General features: G+C 39.5%; 1 protein-coding gene across 1 annotated transcript in view; it reads left to right on the forward strand.

The window, feature by feature from the left end:
- The window catches only part of ZC3H8 (zinc finger CCCH-type containing 8), a 42,774-nt gene extending 37,074 nt beyond the window's left edge, over positions 1 to 5,700 (forward strand). The window contains exon 9 of the mRNA XM_026449784.1: positions 4,910 to 5,700. The gene's annotated coding sequence lies outside the window, so the exon portion shown is untranslated. The remainder of the gene's footprint in view (positions 1 to 4,909) is intronic.
- The last annotated feature ends 19,412 nt before the right edge of the window (positions 5,701 to 25,112 follow it).

Consider the following 25,112-nt stretch of genomic DNA (forward strand, 5'->3'; position numbering starts at 1 on the left):
GAACCTCTGCAGAATTCTACACAAGAAGATCATCCTCATGACACATAGTCATCAGCTTCTCCAAGGTCAAAATGAAAGAAAAAGTAGTTAAGGGCAACTGGAGAGAAGGGGCAGGTCACCTACAAAGGGATTTTTTTTTTTTTTTTTTTTTTTTTTGAGAAAGAGTTTTGCTCTTTTTGCTTGGGCTGGAGTGCAATGGCACGATCTCAGCTCACCACAGCCTCTACCTCCCAGGTTCAAGTGATTCTCCTGCCTCAGCCTTCCGAGTAGCTGGGATAACAGGCATGCATCACCATACCTGGCTAATTTTTCTATTTTTAGTGGAGACAGGGTTTCTCCATGTTGGTCAGGCTGGTCTTGAACTCCCAACCTCAGGTGATCCACCTGCCTTGGCTTCCCAAAGTGTTGGTATCACAGGTGTGAGCCACCGCTCCTGGCCCTACAAAGGAGTCTTTAGGCTAACAGCAGACCTATCAGCAGCAACCATACAAGCCAGAAGAGATTAGAGGCCTATATTCAGCATTCTTAAAGAATTTTCAACCAAGAATTTTGTATCCAGCCAAACTAAGCTTCATAAGCAAAGGAATATTAAATCCTTTTCAGACAAGCAAAGGCTAAGGGAATTTGCTACCACCAGACCTGCCTTACAAGAGGTCCTGAAGGGAGTGCTAAATATGGGAAGTAAAGACCATTACTGGCCACTACAGAAACATGCTTAAAAGTACATAGGCCAGTGACACTATAATGCAGCCACACAAACATGTCTGCATAATAACCAGCTGACAGTGTTATGACAGAATCAAATCTACATGTGTCAATACTAACCTTGAATGTAAATACGCTACACACTCCAGTTAAAAGGCACAGACTGGAAAGTTGAATATAGAAACAAAACCCAATGGTATGCTGTCTTCAGGAGGACCATCTCACATGCAATGATACCCATAGGCTCAAAGTAAAGGAATGGAAAAAAGTCTACTAAGCAGATGAAAAACATAAAAAGACAGGAGTTAGCTATTCTAATTTCAGGCAAAACAGACTTTAAACCAACAAAGATTTTTAAAGACCTATGAAGTGACTTAAATAACCACACAGTAATTAGTGGGAGACATTAAACACTCCACTCACAGTATTAGATCATTGAGGTAGAAAAGTAACAAAGATGTTTGGGACCTGAACTCTATACTTGATCAAAATGGACCTAGAGGACATCTACAGAACTCTGCACCCAAAAACATCAGAAGGTACTCATTCTGTACTCATGTGCATGACACATAACTCATGTATGTGCTCATCTGCACATGACACATACTCTAAAATTGACCATACAACCAGGCATAAAATAATCCACAGCAAATTTAAAAAAAAAAAAAATCACCCCACTCACACTCTCAGACCACTGTGCAAGAAAAGTAGAAATCAGTGCTAAGAAAATCGCACAAGGCCGGGCACAGTGGCTCACGCCTGTAATCCCAGCACTTTGGGAGGCTGAGGCGGGTGGATCACCAGGTCAGGAGATCGAGACCATCCTGGCTAACATGGTTAAACCCCGTTTCCACTAAAAAATACAAAAAAATTAGCCAGGCGTGGTGGTGGGCGCCTGTAGTCCCAGCTACTTAGGAGGCTGAGGCAGGAGAATGGCGTGAACCCAGGAGGCGGAGCTTCCAGTGAGCCGAGATTGTGCCACTGCACTCCAGCCTGGGCGACAGAGCGAGACTCCGTCTCAAAAAAATAATAATAATAAAGAAAGAAAGAAAATTGCACAAAACTATACAGTTACATGGAAGTTAACCTGGTCCTGAATGGCTTCTGGGTAAATAATATTGTAAGTAGTGTTGTGAAGACTTTCCCTTATGTTTTCCTCTAGGAGCTTTATAGGTTTAGCTCTTAACATTTACATCTTTGATCCATTTTGTGTTAATTTGTGTATGTTGTCTAAGACAATGGTCCAGCTTCATTATTTTGCATGAGGAGATCCAGTTTTCCTAGCACCATTTGTTGAAAGACTGTCCTTCCTGAATTGAATGGTCTTGGTACTTTTGTCAACAATTATTTACCACAGATGTGAAGGTTTATTTCTAGCCTCTCCACTCTGTTCCATTACTCTATATGTCTGTCTTTTATGCTGTTAGCACACTGTTTTGATTACTGTCACTTTGTATTGAACTCAGGAAGTGTGAGTCCCCCAAATTTGTTCTATATATATATATACACACACACATATATATACACATATGTGTGTGTGTATATATATATATATTTTGGCTATTCTTTCAGATCCCATGTGAATTTTAAGACGGATTTTTCTATATCTGGAAAAAAACCATCAATTTGAATCTAATAGAGATTGCATTGAATACATAGATTGCTTTGGGTAGTAATAACATCTTAACAATATTGTCTTACAGGCCATTAACATGGGATGTCTTTCCATGTATTTATGTGCTTTTGATTTCTTTCAGCAGTGTTTTATAGTTTTTATTACACAAGTCTCACCTCCTTGATTAAATTAATTCCTAATTACATTTGGCCCTGGAACAACAGAGGAATTATGATTACTGAACTGTTGTGCAGTCAAAAATCTGCATATAACTTTTCACTCCTCAAAATCATAACTAATAATAGTGTACTGTTGACAGGAAGCCTTACCAAGAACATAAACAGTCGATTAACACATAAGTAGACTCATATCTATATATATGTATTTTTCGAAATTGTAGTGAATCTCCAAAACATTTTCCAAAGTATTTATTGAAAAACATCTATATATAAGTGGATTCATACAGTTCAAACTTGTGTTGCTCAAGAGTCAACTGTATTCTATTCTTTTTGGGTATTGTAAATGGAATTGTTTTAATTTCCTTTTTAGACTGTTCATTGTTCTGATTATTGTGTGTTGAGGTTTTCTACATAGAAGATCATTGGGGGGATACTTTTTTAACATGGTAAAATATGCTATACCTTAATAGGAATGCACCATACTCAATAGGGCAAACAGTAGAGGCATTTCCACTAGAAGAGTCTATGTTCCATTGACACTGCCTGGTTTCTAAACCTTGAGTAGAGTTCCCTTCTAAAAACATCTGCCTTTGGGGTCAGGTTCATTTAAGAATATCCTTGATGAAACAGTAACAATTATTGTTATTAAACCTCACATATAGTCTTTTCAATATTATGCCTAACAGAATGGGAAGATATACAAAGTATTTCTGCAACTGTATTCCTAAGAAAAGTACATGTGCTGTGCTATCTGAGTTGCAAGCTGAATGAGTTGTTTTTCATGACTGCTATTTTTACATGAAAGAACAACTGAGAGCTGGGTGTGCTGGTATGAGCCGGTAATCCCAGCTGCTCCGGAGGTGGAGGCAGGAGTTTGAATTCAGGTCCAGCCTGGGTAACACAGTAAGACCCTATTTCTACAAAAACAAAAACAAACAAACAAAAAAAACACAACAAACCAGACACACATACAAACACAAACAAAACTGAGGGGCAAATTTTTTTTTCAGATACAGGTGTTTGACAGGAACTTTTTCAGAAATGAACAGAGTGACTGTCACTTTGAGGAGGACAACTGAAAATATTTGTGTTCAATGATAAAATTCAAGCTTTTAAGCACAAATTACAGTTTTAGAACATTTGCTCTGTCCCTGTGAGCTTGAAAGCTTTCCTGTACCTAAAGACTGTTTTGGCAAGGTTCATTGGTGACATTAACGAATGTGACTTTTAAAAAACACTGTACTATATAATGAAACGTAGAAGATCTGCATAGATTAGTAAACTGATATTTTCCACATAAACAATGCACAATATGACAAAATTATACATGCATAAAGCACCCATCCACCCTATAAAGACCAATGGATTTTAATATAACAGTATAAAAAGTTCATTGATGTGGTTTCAGATTTCATACTGCAACTTGAAAATTTGTTTCCATTTGTTTTTAATATTCATTCACCTATCACTTTATTTTTAGTTTTTCTTTTTTTTTTTTTTTTTTTTGAGATGGAGTCTCGCTCTGTCACCCAGGCTTGAGTGAAGTGGCACGATCTTCTCTCACTGCAACCTCTGCCTCCCAGGTTCAAGCAATTCTCGTGTCTCAGCCTCCTGAATAGCTGGGATTACAGGCATGTGCCACTACGTCTAACTAATTTTTTTGGATTTTTAGTAGAGACGGGGTTTCACCATGTTGGCCAGGCTGGTCTCAAACTCCTGACCTCAAGTGGTCCACCCGCCTTGGTCTCCCAGAGTACTGGGATTACAGGTGTGAGCCACCGCACCCGGTCTATTTTTAGCTTTTCTGAATAATCTTTAGGTTTGTTTCTTGTATGGAACATATGTAATTGGGTTTTGCTCTGCAGACTGAACCAAAAATCTTTCTCTTCTGATAAGTGGATTAAGATCATTCACATTTATTAAAATTACCAAATGTTTGGTTTAGTTTCTGTCATTTTATTGTTACTGTTTCTTTCTTTATAATGTATTTTCTTTGTTTTCTATTAAATTTTTCTTTTTTCATCTCGTTTCTTGTTCTTTCCACTTTTGTCTGATAATGTTTATCATGTTTCCATTCAAATTTATTCTTTCTTGTAATTTGTAACAAATTCTTAATTTGTAATGTTATTTTTTTCCTGTTTGTCATTTCTGAGATTAGTCAATTCTTGTCTCATTATTTATATATATATTTTTTGCTTCAGTTCTAATCTTAGTTTTTGAATTTCAATTCAGAATGTTCTTTAATTTTCCCAAAGAGGGGTATTTAATTCAGTTTGGATTTTTGCTAAATTGTGTTCTTCAGCTATATGTTTTTTGTTGTTGTTTTGGGAGGTGAGAGCTGGGAGTAAGGGTGGCTAAGCTGGTAATTTTCATGAGCTGATGTGTTTTTGTTCTCTGTTTTCTTCTGTAGGTTGCATTGTACAGATGAAGAGTACTTAACACCCATGCCTGTTCAAGACTGTTCAAGACTGGTGATTTGGAGTAGTTTACAAGATTCCTCATTCAGAGTGCCCTCTTGTGTGACTGGGGTGATGTGCAGCTTCCATAATGGATGGGACAGAGAGCTGGGATCTAACGTACAAGTGAAGGGCTTGGTCTTACACTGAGACATTCCAGCCATTGGAATAGGAGAGGAGCATATATGGCAGAGATGCTGGTTGATGGGTAAATATGATAGTAAATTGTAGAAAACTCTTCTGATTGATTGGATTTCCTTAATAAAATAGGACGCAAGGTTAGGCTGAGTGAGGGTGGGTGAAGAGGTAGAGGAGGTTTGAGGAGAGAGAACTGCTCAGAAGACCTTGGTAGACAGAACATAAAAACAGAGTTGGTTCTCTTTATGACGTTAAATAGTTTCACAACATATTTTTAATGGTTGTTCACAATTTCGTTTTAGGGCTTAAATTATGGTTCTATGATTTTTTTAAACCAGTTTCCTATTGTTAGACATTTATTTCCAGTTTCTTACTATTATAAATAAAGTGAAACAACATCTCTTACTATACCATTTCTAAATTTGGAGTTCCTAACTTTTCTGTTGTTAAAATACAAGAATATTTATCTTTCTCATTGGTTTATAAACTGTAGTCAGATTATACACTTGTGTAAATTACAAACTTTAGGAGTGTGATGGTATCATTAACACAAGATTCAAATACAAAATGTTCCAAGTACCAATAATAATGAGATTCTAAATATGCAGTTTTATATAGTAATATTATTATTATTGGACAAATACCATGAAATGGAAACTCGTCATTATATTGTTTTATTGCTGGGAAAAGTAATACTATTACCAACTTACTGGACATACAGAGTACACCAAAGCTAGTGATACTTCTTAGCCAAGTCCTATTTGAAAATAGGAATCAAAGTTATTTTCATTGTTATCTAATCCCACTAAAGCAAGAAAGGGAATTGCATATACTCCAAGCAAAGGTTTATCAGACAAGACCAAAGAAAGCAGGAAACAAGGGTAAATCCTAGACCCTTAGAAGCAGGAAACTGAAGAATGTAGAGCAAGTCATCTCTCAGTGCCCTTTTGCTGTCTGCCCAGGTTGATTGGTTCACTTCCCAGCTGTGGCTCGGGAGGAGGGCAAGGCACTTCTTATTTAAGTCTCATAACAACCTTATAAGGTGGATAATGCAATTCATTGCATAGAAAGGGAGTAAATAGGAATACTTAATTTTTAATTTTCATGAGCCTTGTCAATACTTGTAATTAATCTTCTATAGTCGAGCAGTTTATTTCCTAATATTACCTCATGTATAGTTTGATACTTATGAAGTATAGATTTTATATATAAAGTTTATATATAAGGAAAAAAACAATTCTTATATTTCTGAGGCAGCACCCATCTCACTTGTAGACTTAAAAGACACAGCAGAGATTTGAGGGACTCAGAAATCAAATAGAGTAGGTTAAAAACCTCTTATTTTTCAAATAATTGTTTTAAGAAACAAGCATACCTGTGTCAGTGAAATATCTTAACTTGTGTTGAATCAAGTTAGGAGAGAGAGATTCCTGTGTTGTCAAAGCAGCTGCTAGCCTGTGGGTCTCTCCTACCTGGGTTATGGCAGCACCTCACAGCCAATTGCTCCATTCTCCCCTTTCCTCTGTACAGTTTGCTCTGGTTCCTCAGAGCAGATTTCCAAGTATACTGCTTCAGCCATGCCCTCACTGTGTCGTTCCCTGAACCAAGAGCCATTCGTCCCAAGAGCCATTTGTGCAAAGTACTCTATCACCTAGCCATTGTAGCCATACCAAGCCGGGCTTCCTACTTCCCTCTGCTCCCCTTGGTTTCCTCCTGTGAAGTAAATCTCACTGACCCTTGATGCCGCTCCAAGCATATATAATATATAATATATGTGTGTGTGTGTGTATATATTATATAGATATATAATAAAACCATAGTCTAAAAAATTCAAACCAGGAGAAATAAAGCAAGAAAATTATATGGGAAAAATCTGCACAGATTTATTTGGCCAGCATGGTTATCATGGCTCTATTAAATTTATCCCTGACCGTCTTTAAAGCCAAAGCAAACAGGATAAAGTGATCAACTACTTACCTCTCAATATCAGAAAGGAGGCAGGAGGCAAAACCTCTCTTAATTTCATAAAAACAATTCTTATGTGGGTCTTCATTATGGACATCACAGAATAGAATGGACAGAATTCTGATTTATAAAATTCTGTGTGATAGGTTTCATATGGGTCTTTTTATGATCAGTTACTAAAAGCCACATAATAGTAGAACTCAATTTTTTTTTTTTTTTTTTTTTTTTGACAGTCTCACTTTGTTGCCCAGGCTGGAGTGCAGTGGTACGATCTCGGCTCACTGTAACCTCCGCCTCCCGGCTTCAAGCGATTCTCCTGCCTCAGCCTCCCAAGTAGCTGGGACTACAGGCATGTGCCACCATGCCTAGCTAATTTTTTGTATTTTTAGTAGAGACGGGGTTTCACCATGTTAGCCAGGATGGTCTCGATCTCCTGACCTCATGAGCTGCCCACCTTGGCCTCCCAAAGTGCTGGAATTACAGGCATGAGCCACCGTGCCCGGGCAGAATTCAGTTTTTATCTGTTGGTGAGATAATATAGGTCAGGTATGTAGCCTTTTGGTGTTTTGACTTGATCCAATCGTAGAACTTCAGGAATTCAGACCCAGAGATGTTAAATGACTGTCCCCTGTTTTAATAGGTTTCCTGACTTTCAGCATAATTGTCTCAGTTCACTGACTAGTTTCTTATAAGCATAACCATTGGGAGTCTTACATGCAAGGATTTCTTCAGGCCGGGTGCATGGCTCATACCTTTAATCTTAGCACTCTGGGAAGCCAAGGCAGGAGGATCACTTGAGTCCAAGAGTTTGAGACCAGCCTTGGCAACATAGCAAGATCCCATCATCTTTACAGAAAATTTTAAAATTAACCAGGCATGGAGGTGCACATCTTGAGTCTCAGCTACTTAGGAGTCTGAGGCAGGAGGATCACTGGAGCCCATGAATTCAAGGTTGCAGTGAGTTCTGATTGTGCCACTGCACTCCAGCCTGGGCGACAGAGCCTTGTTTCTTTAAAAAAAAAAAAAAGGCGGGGGGGGGGATTTCTTCTGAGTTGTGCTTGCTGAAGTCAAAATACTAGGTGATTTGGTGATGTGCCTAATGAGCATGGGGCTCTTCCTGCCAATTAGAAGCACAGATACCACATTTGGAGTTTGGTGAGATCAGAATATCTCAGGTTGTGCACCTGCTGAACGCTAGGATTGTGTCTATGCATTTTAAATCTATTTTTAGTCTCTATTACAATCTTACAATAGGGATTATGACACCAGAACGGAGGCAGCTGTCTTAAGATTTCAAGGGGTGCTAGCTGAAGATAAGAGAGAGGAAAGTTGGGAAGAAGCTGGATCCTTGATAACAGCTGAGCCATGGAGTTAACCAGTCTTAGAGAGACCCCACCTTCAGATTTCATGTCATACCACCTGAAATAATATATTTTCATTATTGTTCAAGCCATTTTGATTTGGGTCGTCTACTGTGCTACCTGCAGCCAAAGGGAAACTAATAAATGTGAACCAAGAAGCAAACCTACATTCTTCTTCCCAAACTCCATGTTTCTTCCCCTCACCAACCTCTTCACCAAAAACTACATTCATTGTATTCAGCTCCTGCAAAGAGCACACATTAAGAAACAGGTGTAAGGAAGTGTTATACACTGAATGTATGCATCCCCCGAAATTCATGTGGTGAAATTCTAACTCCTAGGACTATTAGGAGGTAGGGCCTTTGGGAGGTGATTGGGTTTTGAGGGTGGAGCCCCTCATGAATGGGATTAGTGCCCTTATAAAAGAGGCCCTGGGGAGCTGTCTCCCTTTTCCACCATGTGAGGACACAGCAAGAAAATGGCTGTCTACAAAGCAGGACACAGGCCCTCACCAGACACTGACTCTACCAGCACCTTGACCTTGACCTCCCCCAGTCTCTAGAACTGTGAGGAATAAGTGTTGTTGAAGTCTATGGTATTTTTGTTACAATAGCCCAAATGGACTAAGAAATGAAGAGAAATTAAGATGGGAAGGGCTATTTTCATAACAAGGAACAGAAAACTAGAAAGAATAGATATATTTAGAGGGGTTAAGAGGAAAGGGGAGAATGTATATGTTTGGGTAGGGAGGGACAAGATGCCCAACTCATCTTAAAAGTGCTGTTGATTCCTGAGAAATTTGTAACACTCATTTACATTATTTAAAAATAAACTAAGAAATTCAGACTTGGCTTGGAGGCATGAAAAAACAAAAAAAGACCTGTTTTTAGTTACTATATATTATTCTGAACTACATTATTTAACATCTCTGAAACTGGAATATATTTTACAATTGATAGACTCACATTTTAATTAGCAGGTTATTGCTTTCTTGGTGATACATAAGAAATGGTGAATCTTATTGATTCAGTGACATTTAGATTCTTATTAAATATAATTTTTGCCAGGCGCGGTGGCTCAAGCCTGTAATCCCAGCACTTTGGGAGGCCGAGACGGGCGGATCACGAGGTCAGGAGATCGAGACCATCCTGGCTAACACTGTGAAACCCCGTCTCTACTAAAAAAAATACAAAAAACTAGCCGGGCGTGGTGGCGGGCGCCTGTAGTTCCAGCTACTCGGGAGGCTGAGGCAGGAGAATGGCATAAACCCAGGAGGCGGAGCTTGCAGTGAGCCGAGATCCGGCCACTGCACTCCAGCCCGGGTGACAAAGCAAGACTCCGTCTCAAAAAAAAAGAAAAAAAAAAAAAAAATATATATATATATATATATAAAATTTTTAACTGAAGTTGTACATAGTTAAATAAAAGTTTACTGTGAAATAAAGTTTGTTATGGAGTTTATTATGGATTAATGAATTATAAAAGCATAATGAAGGTTTTTTCAATGAAAAAGAGTGGTTCTCTGCCCCCTCCTCCTCTCTGTAGGCAGAGTTCTAAGATGGCTCCCAAGATTCCTCTTTTCTGGTGTACATGACCTACATAATCCCTGCCCTGAACGTGGGCATTATTATGAATATGATGGATTTCACTCCCGTGATTTTTATTATATGGCAAATATGAAGATTTGACATTTGATGCAATTAAGATCTCAAATCAGTTGATTCAGAGTCTAAAAAAAAGTGGGGGAGGTTATCATGGGTAGACCTCGATGAATCAAGTAAGCCTTTTAAAGAGACTGGGCCCTTTCTGAAGTCAAAGATAGGAAGCATCAGAGAGATTCTGCTATTAGCCTTGAAGAAGTAAACTGCCATGTATCTAGAACTTGTGGACAGCCGCTAGTAGCAGAGAGCAACCCTCAGATGACAAGAAGTGGAGATTTCAGTCTTTTCAGCCACTTAATCTACCAGCAACCTGAATGAGCTTGGAAGAGGTGCTCCAGGCTTATTTTGTATCTTCCCACCATAGCCCTCAGATCAGCCATTTCTCCAAGCAGCCCAGATTCCTTTTAGTTGAGAATAGTATTTGCAAACCAGTATCTGGTTGCTAGATGTGCTCATTACTACTGAATGTCGCTGCATCTAGTGCCTTCTTAAGACACAACTAGGGAATATGTGTATTGTATGTGTGTATAAATGTACACACATTTACATCTATATTTCAACATATATTGGAAACCATGATTTCACACCAGCATCTCGAATTCCAGTCCAATTTTCTACCTCTCCTTACGTTTTTTTTTTTTTTTTTTTTTTGAGACCGTCTCATTCTGTCATGCAGGCTGGAGTGCAGTGGCATGCTCTCAGCTCACTGCAACCTCTTCCTCCTGGGTTCAAGCAATTCTTCTGCCTCAGTGTCCCGAGTAGCTGGGATTACAGGCACATGCCACCATGCCTGGCTAATTTTTGTATTTTCAGTAGAGACAGGGTTTTGCCATCTTGGCCAAGCTGGTCTCGAACTCCTGAGATCAGGTGATCCACCTCTCTTGGCCTCCCAAAGTGCTGGGGTTACAGGTATGAGACACTGTGCCCAGCCTATTACCTTTCCTTTTTTTTTTTAGACAGAGTCTCATTCTGTTGCCCAGGCTGGAGTGCAGTGGTGCCATCTTGGCTCACTGCAAGCTCCGCCTCCCGGGTTCATGCCATTCTCTGCCTCAGCCTCCTGAGTAGCTAGGACTACAGGTGCCTGCCACCACACCCGGCTAATTTTTTGTGTTTTTAGTAGAGATGGGATTTCACTGTGTTAGCCAGGATGGTCTCGATCTCCTGACCTCGTCTCCTGACCTCTGCTCGCCTCAGCCTCCCAAAGTGCTGGGATTACAGGCGTGAGCTACCACGCCCGGCCCTACCTTTCCTTAATTTTAACAACCTTCTTCAACAGCGAAAATTCTGGATCCCAATATCTTTAATACACATATTCATTTAATTGATTATGAGCTCCATCGCCACTGCAGCTACCCACTGCTACCCCATCTCTGAGTGAAGGATCAGACTCTGATACTCTTCTGGGCTTCAGGTATACCGAGCCATGTCCCTGCCACCACATTCTCCACCTCACGTAAAGACACTGCCCTCACTCTGCTTGGGCTCCAACACCTTATGTCAGATTGCCATCATCAATGTGGATTCCTCCCCATCCCTTTCAGAATTCAGTGCCCTGTATCTTGCACAAATTCCCTCCTTACCCTGCCTAGCCTCAGACACCGTGTGTCCTCCCCAGGCTCAGACACCCTGTGCTGGGCTTCCAGCATCACCACTCCCCACACAAACATCTCTCATTCCACTTGGTGCTCCGGCTCCACTTGGTATAGATTCCACCTTTAATCCTACTTCACCCTCATCCTCCAACATCCCAGGCCACGCTGACCTGTGCAGATGTCCTCTTCACCCTCTTTTGGCTCTGACACCCTTTTTTGGGCCACTCTTCTAAGCAGATGGCCTCCTCACTCTGCTTGGGCTCTCTCACTGTGTCAGGCGGCCATCCTGTGAAGACACCTGTCTTCCCTATGTGGGGTTCCTGCATTCTGGGTCAGATTGCTGTCTTCCTTTTGTGACTTCACTTTTTGTCTGACTCCATTATCCTCACCCTGCTCAGGCTCTGGTGATAGCCCGTGCTTGATTACCCTCTCATGTTGACATTCTCAATGTAGTCATGTTCTGACACACTGCGTCTCTGTCTCCCCTTTCTCACTCTGGGGATGCCATGCTCTGTGGCCCATTAAATTATTTCTTCATTCCCTAAGTTTATGGCATATTTCTTTATTACTTCTAATTGTCAAAGTAAGCCTATGAGGTAGACGATGTCATTGCCATTTCACACCAGAAAGCTAACATGGTTGAGTTTTTCCCAGGGTAATTCAGCAAATGATTGAGCTGGTATTTGAACCCATGTCTGTCAAACTCAGAAGTTCTGAAGCACTCTTCATACTAAAACACCTTCAGACAAGCAGCCGGAGGTACAGATAAAGGGGGTAAGGTAGCCTGTTTCAGGAGAAAAAGCACCCTGTTTTCATTATTGGCTTGTGTTTGAATCCCATTTTCTCCATTTTTAAGCTGTGTGCCATTTGGCAGTTAATCTTCCTGAAACCTAGTTTCTTCATCTGGAACATGAGCTAAAAATAAAATTTGTCATGCCTACATTATGATTTTGATTTGAGGTAATGGATGTAAATACACTGAAAAATTTAAGGGACAATACAATGGAAGTTGTCTAATATGCATTTTTAAGGGAACCAAAAGGGATCTTGGGGAGGAGGTGGATTGTCCAAATCAAATGCCATATCATCATCACCTTTTTCTGAAATCAGCCATTCATTCAAGATAGGTCCAGAGGGTTAATTTGGGTCCTTTGGACTAGAAATATATTTATGTTATTACAAATGAAATGATTCCTAAATGTCAGAGGAATTTGAAGTTGTCACTTTTAAGATATGATTTGTTTCAAGAATTTTTGCCTGGAAATATAAATTTTGGAGTTTCAGCATGCAGATAATACTAAAAACTATCAGACTGTATAAGATTATCTGGAAAGTGAGTGGACATAAAAAGAGAATAGTAATCCAGTACTGAACCATAGGATACTCCATAATTAAGAGTCATAAATAAGGAGGACTCAGCAAAGAATACCAAACAGAAATGGCCAGTAAAACAAGAATGAAGAAGTGGAGGGATCAAACAGAGTACCAACAATAAAACATAGACCTAAATTCAGACATAATAACTCAGTTACATGTAAATGGTCTAAACTTCAAAAGCCAAATCCAGTCCACTATGTGTGGAATGCAATGGTGCGATCTCAACACACTGCAACCTCTGCCTCCAAGATTCAAGCTATTCTCCTGCCTTTGCTTCCAAAGTAGCTGAGATTACAGGTTCCTGCCACCATGCCCGGCTAATTTTTGTATTTTTAGTAGAGACGGGGATTTCACCATGTTGGCCAGGCTGGTCTTGAAATCTTGACCTCAGGGGATCCTCCTGCCTCAGCCTCCCAAAGTGCTGGGATTACTGGCGTGAGCCACCACGTTCAGCCCAGTCCACTATGTGTTTTTGTAAATAAAGTTTTATTGGAACACAACTATGCCCATTTGTTTACATGTTGTCTATGGCTGCTTTCCCAATACAACAGACTTTAGTAATTGCTACACAGGATGTATGGCTTGCAAAGCCCAAAATATTTACTTTCTGCCTTTACAGAAAAAGATTGTCGAAAAGATTTTTTTTTAAATGACCCAACTATATGCTGTCTACAATAAAGTCACTTTGGTGAAAAGTAAAAGGATGGGAAAAAATACAACATGCAAACATCAAACTAAAGAAAGATGGAGAGGCTATATTAATAATAAAATAGACTCCAGAGCAAAGATAATTTCAAAAGATAGAGTCACTGCATAATAACAAAAGGGGTGACTTGTTATGACACTACAATCCAAAATATGTACACATCGAAAAACCGTGAATCAGAATATGAAGCAAAAACTGGTAGAACTGAGGCAAGAAATAGACAAATTTACAATTATATTTGGTAACTTCAACACTCGTTTTTCTCAGTAATCCATATAACTAGTAGACAGAACAAATATATAGAAGAACTGAGCAACACTATCAGTTAACTTGGTCTAATTGACATTTATTGAATATTCCTCAAACAAGAGTAGAATACACATTCTTTTTTTTTTTTTTTTTTTTTTTTTTTTTTTTTTTTTTTTTTTTGAGATAGAGTCTCTCTGTCACCCTGGCTGGAGTGCAGTGGTGCAATCTGCACTCAATACAACCTCTGCCTCCTGGGTTCAAGCAATTCTCCTGCTTCAGCCTCCCAACTAGCTGGCATTACAGGTGCCTGCCACCACACCCGGCTAATTTTTGTGTTTTTAGTAGAGACAGGGTTTTGCCATGTTGGCCAGGCTGGTCTCGAATTCCTGACCTCAGGTGATCCACCTACCTCTGCCTCCCAAAGTACTGGGATTACAGGCATGAGCCACCTTGCCTGGCCAAATACACATTCTTTGCAAGTGCTCATGGAGCATTGACCAAGATAAACCATATCTTGGGTCGTAAAATAAAACTTAACAAATTTAAAAGTATTGAAATAATTCAAAGTGTATTCTCTGTACATAATGGAATTAGATTAAAAATCAGTAAGAAGGCTGAGCACAGTGACTCACGCCTGTAATCGCAGGACCTTGGGAGGCCAAGGCAAAAGGATCACTTAAGCCCAAGAGTTTGAGACCAGCCTGGGAAACAGAGTGAGACCCCATCTTTACAATTTTTTTTTAATCCACCAGTCATGGTTGTGTGCACCTGTGGTTCCAGCTACTTGGGAGGCTGAGGTGGGAGGATCACTTGAGCCTGAGAGGTTGAGGCTGAAGTGAGTCGTGACTGTGCCACTGTACTCCAGCCTAGGAAACAGGGTGAGATCTTGTCCCAAAAAAAACAGTCAATAGGAAAGATAATAGAAGCCCAGACACAGTGGCTCACACCTGTAATCTCAGCACTTTGAGAGGTCAAGGGCAGATAGATTGCTTGAGCCCAGGAGTTTGAGACCAGCCTGCCAACATGGCAAAACCTGGTCTCTATAAAAATTAGCTGTGGTGGTGTACATCTATAGTTCCAGCTACTTGGGAGGCTGAGGCACAAGAATTGCTCGAACCCAGTAATCTCAAGTAAATAATCTAAAATGGATTAGAGCTAGAAAAAGTATAGCAAAATAAATCCAAAGCAAAATGAATGAAGTGAAGACAACCATAGAGATCAATGAAACTGTAAACAGAAAAATAGGCTGGGTGCGGTGGCTCAAGCCTGTAATCCCAGCACTTTGGGAGGCCGAGACGGGCGGATCATGAGGTCAGGAGATCGAGACCATCCTGGCTAACACGGTGAAACCCCGTCTCTACTAAAAAATACAAAAAACTAGCCGGGCGATTTGGCGGGCGCCTGTAGTCCCAGCTACTTGGGAGGCTGAGGCAGGAGAATGGCATAAACCTAGGAGGCGGAGCTTGCAGTGAGTTGAGATCCAGCCACTGCACTCCAGCCTGGGCAGTAGAGCGAGACTCCGTCTCAAAAAAAAAAAAAAAAAAAAAAGAAAATCAATGAAACCAAAAGCTTTGTAAGTTAAAATCAATTGTAAAAAGTCGGTTAAACCAAGTTCTTTGTAAAGGTCAGTAAAATTGGTAAACTTTTAGGCAAACTGATAAGGAGCAAAAGAGAGATGACAAAAAATACCAATGTTAGGAATAAAAATGGGAATAGTACCAGCAATCCTGCAAGAAATGAAAGAGATAAGAGAATACTACAAACAGCTATATGCACACAAATTTGAGATTATAGATGAAATACACCAACTCCTCTAAAAATCACAAATTACTAAACCCACATAAGAGGAAGTAGATAACCTGAATTAGTCCTTGTAACTACTGAAGACATTGAAGTCATAGTTTAAATTTTATACAAAAGAAATCTCCAGATTCAGATAGTTTCACTGACAACTTCTACCAATATCTATAAAAAAACACCACAAATTCTACACTGTCTCAACATTAGGAAGATGTCAATTCTCTCCAAATTAATTTAGATTTAACACAACTCTCATAAAAATCCCAAAATAATTTCTTTGTACATATAGACAAACTCATTCTAAAATTTATATGGAAAGGCAGAGGGAGTAGAATAGTCCAAACATATTTTTTAAAAGAATAAAATTTGAAGACTCATGCTAGCTGATTTTAAAGATTACTATAAGCTATAGTAATGAAGATAGCGTGACACTGGTGAAGTGATAGACAAACGTATCAACTTAATGGATGAGAGATTCCAGAAATAGGTCCACACAAATATAAGCAACTGATTTAATTGGTGTATTTAGACTATTATTTACATTTAATGTAATTATTGATATGTCAAGACTTAAATTTGCCATTTTATTATTTTCTTCTTTGTTTTTTGTTCTTTTTTTCTTTTCCTGCTTTCCTGTGAGTTACTTGAACATTTTTTAGAATTCCATTTTTATTTATCTATAGTATTTTGGAGTGCATCTCTTTGTGTAGTTTTTTTAGTAATTACTCCATACATATATAAAATGTATGCATATGTAACAGTCCAAATACACTTAATATAATTGCTGGTTAGCTAGAATTTTATGTCTGACATTTTGTTAACTGGTTTTCTGAATGTCTTATGTCCTTTTTGTTTCTCTATTCCTCTATGAATGGCTTCTTTTGTGTTAAATATGTATTTTCTAGGCTATTATTTTAATTCCTTTGATATTTCTTTTACTATAGCCATTTGAGTTATTTTGTTAATGATTGCCCCAGGGATTATAATTAACAATGTAAAACAATCTAGTTCAGATTGACACCAACTTAATTTCTGTAGTAGACAATGGAAACCTGTTCCAATATGGCTTTTTTCCCTTTTCCTTCCTTTGTACTAATTTATTTATACCAATTAAATTTGTATACATTATAAACTCATCAACACAGTTGTATAATTGTTGCTTTATGCAGTTGTCATTTAAATCAGGTAAAATTTAACAGTGTTATAAACAAAAAATTTTTTTTTATATTTACTTACATAATTTCCTTTATTGGTGTTCTTTATTTCTTTGTGTGAATTCAAGTTACTCTCTAGTGTCCTTTTGTATCAGCCTAACGGACTCCCTTTAATATTTCTTATGGGGTATGTGTGCTAACAATACCTTTTCGCAATTTTTCTGTATTTGAGAATGCCTAAGTTTCTCTTTTCTTGAAGAAGAGTTTGGCTGATATTGAATTCTTGGTCAACAGCTTTTTTTCTTTGATCTCTTTGAATATGTCCTCCCACTGTCTTCTGGCTTCCATAGTTTCTGATGAGAAGTAACCTGTTACTCTTATTGAGGCTCCCTTATACTTGAGGGCTTGTCTCTTACTGGTTTAAAAATTCTTTTTGAAACAAATGGAAGAACATACCATGCTTATGGATAGGAAGAATCAATATTGTGAAAATGGCCATACTGCCCAAGGTAACTTATAGATTCAATGCCATCCCCATTAAGCTACCAATGACTTTCTTCACAGAATTGGAAAAAACTGCTTTAACGTTCATATGGAACCAAAAAAGACCCCACATTGCCAAGACAATCCTAAGCCAAAAGAACAAAGTGGAGGCATCACACTACCTGACTTCAAACTATACTACAAGTCTACAGTAACCAAAACAGCATGGTACTGGTACCAAAACAGAGATATAGACCAATGAAACAGAACAGAGCCTCAGAAATAATACAACACATCTACAGTCATCTGATCTTTGACAAACCTGACAAAAACAAGAAATGGGGGGAAAGGATTCCCTATTTAAAAAATGGTGCTGGGAAAATTGGCTAGCCATAAGTAGAAAGCTGAAACTGGATCCTTTCCTTACTCCTTATACGAAAATTAATTCAAGATGGATTAGAGACTTAAATGTTAGACCTAAAATCGTAAAAACCCTAGAAGTAAACCTAGGTAATACCATTCAGGACATAGGCATGGGCAAGGACTTCACGTCTAAAACACCAAAAGCAATGGCAACAAAAGCCAAAATTGACAAATGGGATCTAATTAAACTAAAGAGCTTCTGCACAGCAAAAGAAACTACCATCAGAGTGAACAGGCAACCTACAGAATGGGAGAAAATTTTGGCAATCTACTCATCTGACAAAGGGCTGATATCCAGAACCTACAAAGAACTCAAACAAATTTACAAGAAAAAAACAACCCCATCAAAAAGTGGGCAAAGGATATGAACAGACACTTCTCAAAAGAAGACATTCATACAGCCAACAGACACATGAAAAAATGCTCATCATCACTGGCCATCAGAGAAATGCAAATCAAAACCACAATGAGGTACCATCTCACACCAGTTAGAATGGCAATCATTAAAAAAATCAGGAAACAACAGGTGCTGGAGAGGATGTGGAGAAATAGAAACACTTTTACACTGTTGGTGGGACTGTAAACCGTTGTGGAAAACAGTGTGGCGATTCCTCAAGGATCTAGAACTAGAAATACCATTTGACCCAGCCATCCCATTACTGGGTATATACCCAAAGGATTATAAATCATGCTGCTATAAAGACACATGCACATGTATGTTTATTGTAGCACTATTCACAATAGCAAAGACTTGGAATCAACCCAAATGTCCATCAGTGACAGACTGGATTAAGAAACTGTGGCACATATACACCATGGAATACTATGCAACCATAAAAAAGGATGAGTTCGTGTCCTTTGTAGGGACATGGATGCAGCTGGAAACCATCATTCTGAGCAAACTATCGCAAGAGCAGAAAACCAAACACTGCATGTTCTCACCATTGGTGAGAATTGAACAATGAGATCACTTGGACACAGGAAGGGGAACATCATACACTGGGGCCTATTGTGGGGGGGGCAGGGATAGCAATATCCCTGTAATGTAAATGTAAATAACGAGTTAATGGGTGTAGCACACCAACATGGCACATGTATACATATGTAACAAACCTGCACATTGTGCACATGTACTCTAGAACTTAAAGTATAATAGAAAAAAATTCTTTTTGACTTTCAACAGTTTGATCATGATGGGTCTAAGTGTGGATCTTTTTGTCTGTATCCTGCTTGGAATTCTTTTAGCTTCTTGGATGTGCATATTAGTGTTTTTCATCAGATTTGGGGAGTTTCCTGCCTTATTTATTCAAATACCCTTTCTGTCTTTTCTTACTCTCTTCTCCTTCTGAGATGATCATTATACATATATTGATATGCTTGATGGTGACCTCACAAATATCTAAGGCTCAGATAATTTTTCTTTCTTTTTTCTTTTTTGTTCCTCAAGCTGGACAATATCAATGACCCATGTTTAAATTCACTGATTCTTTCTTCTGCCTGCTCAAATTGTCTCTTGATCCTTCTTGTGAGTTTGTTATTTCAGTTATACTTTTCAATTTAATATTTCTATTTGGTTCTTTTAAAATAGTTTCTATCTCTTTATCAATATTCTCTACTTGATGAGACAACCTCATACTTTCCTTTAGACATGGTTTTTCTTTAGTTTTTTTGAAAATATTTATAATAGCTGATTTAAAGTCTTTCTCTAGTAAGCTGATATGGTTTGGCTGTATCCTTACCCAAATCTCATCTTAAATTGTACTCCCATAATTCCCACGTGTTATGGGAGGGACCTGGTGGGAGATAATTTGAATCGTGGGGCAGTTTCCCCCATACTGTTCTCGTGGTAGTGAATAAGTCTCAGGAGATCTGATGGTTTTATCAGGGGTTTTCGCTTTTGCATCATCCTCATTTTCTCTTGCCACTGCCATGTAAGAAGTGCATTTTGCCTCCTGCTATGATTCTGAGGCCTCCCCAGCCATGTGGAACTGTAAGTCCAATTAAACATCTTGTTCTTCCCAGTCTCAGGTATGTCTTTATCAGCAGCATGAAAACAGACTAATACATAAGCTCTGAGCTTCCTCAAGGATAGTGTGTATTGACTGTTTATGCATGGGAGCATACTTCTTTGAGCCCCCTTTGTTTGGTAAGTTCATAACATTTTATTGAAAATTGGACATTTTAAACAATATAATTTGTCAACTTTGTAAATCATACTACTGCATCCAGGGTTTACTTTTTTTCTGCTTATTGTCATTGCTGTTTGTTTAGTGTTTTTCCTGAACTAATTGTGTAAAGTTTGTATTTTTTTATTGTATATGGATCTTAAAGTCAGCACTCAGTTAGCTTAATAGACAGCCCATGACTGGGCAGAGATTTTCTCAAATACCTGGAACATATGAGTCTTCTAGTCTTCATAGAGGAACTCTGTGTGTGAGTTGGAACATACCTTCAATATTCTGGCTGAGAATTTACAACTCTGCCTTAGGCTTTACTTCCTGCATGAGGAATACCTCAGGCTGGCCTGACATGAGAACTTAGGACCCTTTCAGGTCTTTCTTGGGCATGTTCTCATCCCTGCACTTGCATGGTCTTCTAGATTCCCAGGGATGTATCAGAACTTTTCAAAGCCCCCTACAGATATTTCGTTTCCCAGTTTTTTGTTTGTTTGTTTTTTGTTTTTGTTTTGTTTTGTTTTGATCAGCCTCTTGTTGGCTCTGGAGGTAACAACACCTCCAGCTGCAATATTAAACAATTGCTACTGATTGTTTTTGACAAATGGTAAGGTTGTTCATACAGAGTGAGCTCTTGAGTCTAAGCCCTGAGAAGGTAGATTTTCAGTAAGCTGTGAGATCAAATAGTGAGTTTTGGGAGGTGGGGGGAGGGGTGGAGTTTTTGAGGAGCTCCAAACTTGTTCTACTCACTCCAGTGACTAGTAGGTACTAGTTTTCATAGCTGTTAAGGTTGCAGGCCTTTTAGGCTTCAAGGCTTGTTCTGTGGAGCTGGGGAGAGGAGAATGACATGAGAGAAGTTAAAATGCCACAGGCATTTCACCAAGATTCAGCTGTTTTACTTGAATAAATTATCTTCAAATTGTTGCTAGCCTTCAGTTAATTTCCAAATTCAGAAAAAGTTGATTTTTGACTGTTTTCACAGTGTTTTTATGTCTTTCATAGAGGAGTGGATTTTTGAAGATTCTTACTCTGCTATTCCAGAGGTAGAAACCTTAACTCACTTTTAAGTATGGTTTGACATCACAATACCTTTAAAAAAAAAACCCTGCACTTTAAAATATATATATTTCTAAATATATTTCATATCTATGTATGTATATATAAGTAGAAGTATATATAAATAAACTATATATGTATTTATGACTGGTATGAAAATTGAACATGCCATCTTCTAGTACTTTTATTTCAAAATCCCCTTCCCTGCCTGGCATGTCCAGGGACTCATCTTCCTGGGGAACGCAACTGCACTCAGAGGAATGAGACGGTAAACAATTGACAGATAAAGTGCACATGGCTGTTAGCAGGAAGCTCCTAGTTCATAAGAATTTGGGACCTTTACTCCATGCTCCAAATTTTTAAACTACCTTTTAAAGAGATTCCACAGAAGTGGTCTTATTTACCATTCCCATAAGTCTTAAATAAATACAAGCTTTGTATCCCAGCTGTATCCTACATAAAAATACTTCAAATGTATTTGCCTGGATGTGTTGCTTGGCAGGTATATTTGTTACATAATAATATAAACTAGACTTTACTCTTGGACTTCCTGAATGAATTTGTGATTCAGCCCCATATCTGCTGACACACCAGCTCTTTTCAGTCTCCCATATGCCCACAGACTGTAAGCCAATTTAAACTTCCTCATGTAGCTGAACTCAGTTAGGTAAACCCGGAACCAACAGAAATGCTCCTTATTTCAGCCAAATACACATAAAACAGTCATTTCAGTCCATGAAGGAGGAAAGCCTGGTTGCTGTGAATTCCTTATTATCTCAGAGACTGAATGCCCGTCCTTGTGCAGCTGTGAAGGATTCTATGTTCTCCCTAAGTTGGGGAGATGATGTGAGTGGTCCCTCAGGAAACAGAAACCTGCCCAACCTTCCCTGGCTCCTGCCACTCTGGATTGCCTGGAGTTCTGGAGGGCTCTGTTCTTTGGGATGTGTCCTACACCTAAATCTGAACCGGGGGGAATAAAAAGAAGAGAAAAAACACCCTTGACTTTTAAAATAGGATGTGCAGGCCTTCTGCCAAGGAGCTGGAACAGCAAGGCAGGGAACAGGGTACCCTGGAACAAATGGGAGACTTGGGAGATCTCCACCTGGGAAGACACTGCTGGGGTTTATGGCGTTTGTATTGTTTCTGTTAAATCTTGGCAAGGACCTGTGACAAGGCTGCGGTGTGGGAGCTGCATGATGGTCCATGAAACAGCCTTCTGGGCCCACCCATGAATGGGCAAGGGTCTGTTGTTCAGAACTCTCCAGGTCAAATCACAGGATTGTAAAGAGATTCAGGACAGCAGTAACTGGGCCCTGCCTCCTACCTCAGAGGCCTCACTCACATTTCCTCTGTTTTCAGAGGCAACCTTAGTGCATCAGGCAAGAGTCCATCTCGCCCTTTGATCTCAGCAACCCGCACACTCCTTGTCTCAAATTGTCCTCCCTGACATTCTGGAAGCCGTGGAAGGGCATTTAGTGTACCTGCCCCGTCCAAAGCTGTATTCTCTGCAAGGATCAAGCACATAAAAGGCACTTGCTCAATATTCATTAAATCATTAAAATTTAAAACATTTAAATGCATGCTGCTTTTTTCTATCCAATGATATGAAAAATGGTGACCTTTAAGTGAAAGAGAATAAATAGGATTTTAAAAAACGTTTAAGGCTGGGCGTGGTGGCTCACACCTGTAACGCCTGTAATCCCAGTACTTTGGGAGGCCAAAGCGGGTGGATCACCTGAGCTCAGGAGTTCAAGACCAGCCTGGCCAATATGGTGAAACCCCATCTCTACTAAAAATACAAAAATTAGGTGGGTGTGGTGGTGGGCACCTGTAATCCCAGTCACTCGTGAGGCTGAGGCAGGAGAATAGCTTGAATCTGGGAGGCAGAGGTTGCAGTGAGCCGAGATCGCACCAGTGCACTCCAGACTGGGGGACAGAGTGAGACTCTGTCTAAAAACAAAACAAAACAAAACAAAAACAAACAAAAAAAATTTACGCCTTATCCATGAAACAACATAGATGGAAGTTATGTGTCCTTCTGCTCAGGTAATTCAAGAATTCCCCAGACAAAGGCAGAAATAAAGGAGAATGGCCAAGTATGCAGCTAGTGGTTCCTTATGCATAAGCCAGCTGCATACATGCCACCCCTTATGTGACATTACCATGAACATCTGAGGTGTCCTCCATGGCTCTGCACAGTTCCTTCTGAGCAAGCCATACTCCTTTGTTATTTCCAGATTTGGGAATCTTAATTAATACTAGCCACCAACTACCTAATAAACACTTCATAGCTGATCACCACACTCCAGTGGATCAGAGATTGCAGTTGAGGGCACTGGTTGCTTGAGTTGGGAGTTGATGTCTCTCAGTCAAAGACCACCAGAAACCCACATATAGTCAACAAAATCAGGTTTACTATCTGCTGCAGCAAAAGAGATTGCATATGGGGAGGGGGGGTGGTGTCTTTGTCTGTTTTCTGTTGCTATAACAGAATACCACAGACTGGGTAACTTATAAAGAAGATGTTTAGCTTATGGTTCTGGAGGCTGGGAAGTTCAAGAACATGGCACTGGCATCTCGTGAGGCCTTCTTGCTGCATCATACCATGGTGAAGGGCATCACATGGTAAGAGGGCAACAGCAGGAGAGCCAGAGAGAGCTCACTTCTATAATAAAGCCCTTCCCTCAATGACGAACCCACTCCTGTGATAGTGACATTAATCCATTTATGACTTCAGAGGCCTCATTAACCCATTAATCCATTCATGAAGACAGAGCTAACATTAATTCATTCATGAGTGCAGAGGGATTAATTTTCCAACACATGAACATTTGGGGGCACATTCAAACAATAGCAGAGAGGAACTGGGGAACATCTTAACAGGAGGGAGTTAGGGTCAGACAGGGCATTTGATACCAGAGAAAGTCATAGGATGATCCTGGGAGGGATGGGTCAGATTTTATAAACTAGAGAGTTGCTGGAAGAGTCAGTAGTACCCTTGTCTGGTTGTGTGAGTGAGTGGACGTTAGGAGAGTTTATGCTTAGATGATTTGTGACATTCATGTTCTGAATGGGTGTCATTTATAGGTTAGTTCTAGAGCAGCCATGTTGAAAAGTTGTGGCTTCCATTTCAACTCTCAGTTCTCCCTGACAGCCTTGCTGCCAACAGAGCAATTTTTCACTCCATTGCTGGAAAAGTGTAGCAAATGAGAGAAATGGACACCAGGAAATGACTCTGCCCACCTTACAACTGTCTCTCACCTTGCAGAGAGGGAGAGTTGCATGCAGGGATGCTAAAAGAGAAAAGACACCCTGGGCAGTTTCTCAGATAGGGGGACTGCCTTGTCCTGGGAGGCATTTCTGTGGAATTCCTGTCCATTTGTCTTTTGACTCACTTTTGATCTTGATTATAAATTTTTTCCCTTCTGTTTGTCTAAGAGGAAAAGGAAATGTAGGTCATGCATCCTGGTTCTTAGGGCAGAGCCTGACTTTAATCAGCATGCAGATAGAACCCACAGAGTCCTTCACTTGCTCTGTAATGTCACCTGAAGTTAATAAAAGCAGAGCTTCCAATTAGTTATCCTGACTCACTGGTAGACTATAGAGGAGGGAGGCTTCCCTGACTTTACTGAGGGTATATCTTAGTGCATTCAGGTTGCTATAATAAACTACCTTAGGCTGGGTGACTAATAAACAACAAAAATTTATTTCTTGCAGTTCTGGAGGTTGGAAAGTCCAAGATCAAGGTTCCAGCAGCTTTGGTGTCTGGTGAGGACCTATTTCATGACAAATAAATGGTGCCTTTTTGCTGTGTCCTCACATGATGAAAGGTAGCAGACACATTCTCTGGGTCTCTTTCTTTTCTTTCTTTTCTTTCTTTCCTTCCTTCCTTCCTTCCTTCCTTCCTTCCTCCCTCCCTCTCTTTCTTTCTTTCTTTCTTTCTTTCTTTTCTTTCTTTCTTTTCTTTTCTTTCTTTCTTTCTTTCTTTCTTTCTTTCTTTCTTTCTTTCTTTCTTTCT

Source organism: Piliocolobus tephrosceles, chromosome 15, assembly GCF_002776525.5.
Source record: "Piliocolobus tephrosceles isolate RC106 chromosome 15, ASM277652v3, whole genome shotgun sequence".
Classification (NCBI taxonomy): Eukaryota; Metazoa; Chordata; class Mammalia; order Primates; family Cercopithecidae; genus Piliocolobus; species Piliocolobus tephrosceles.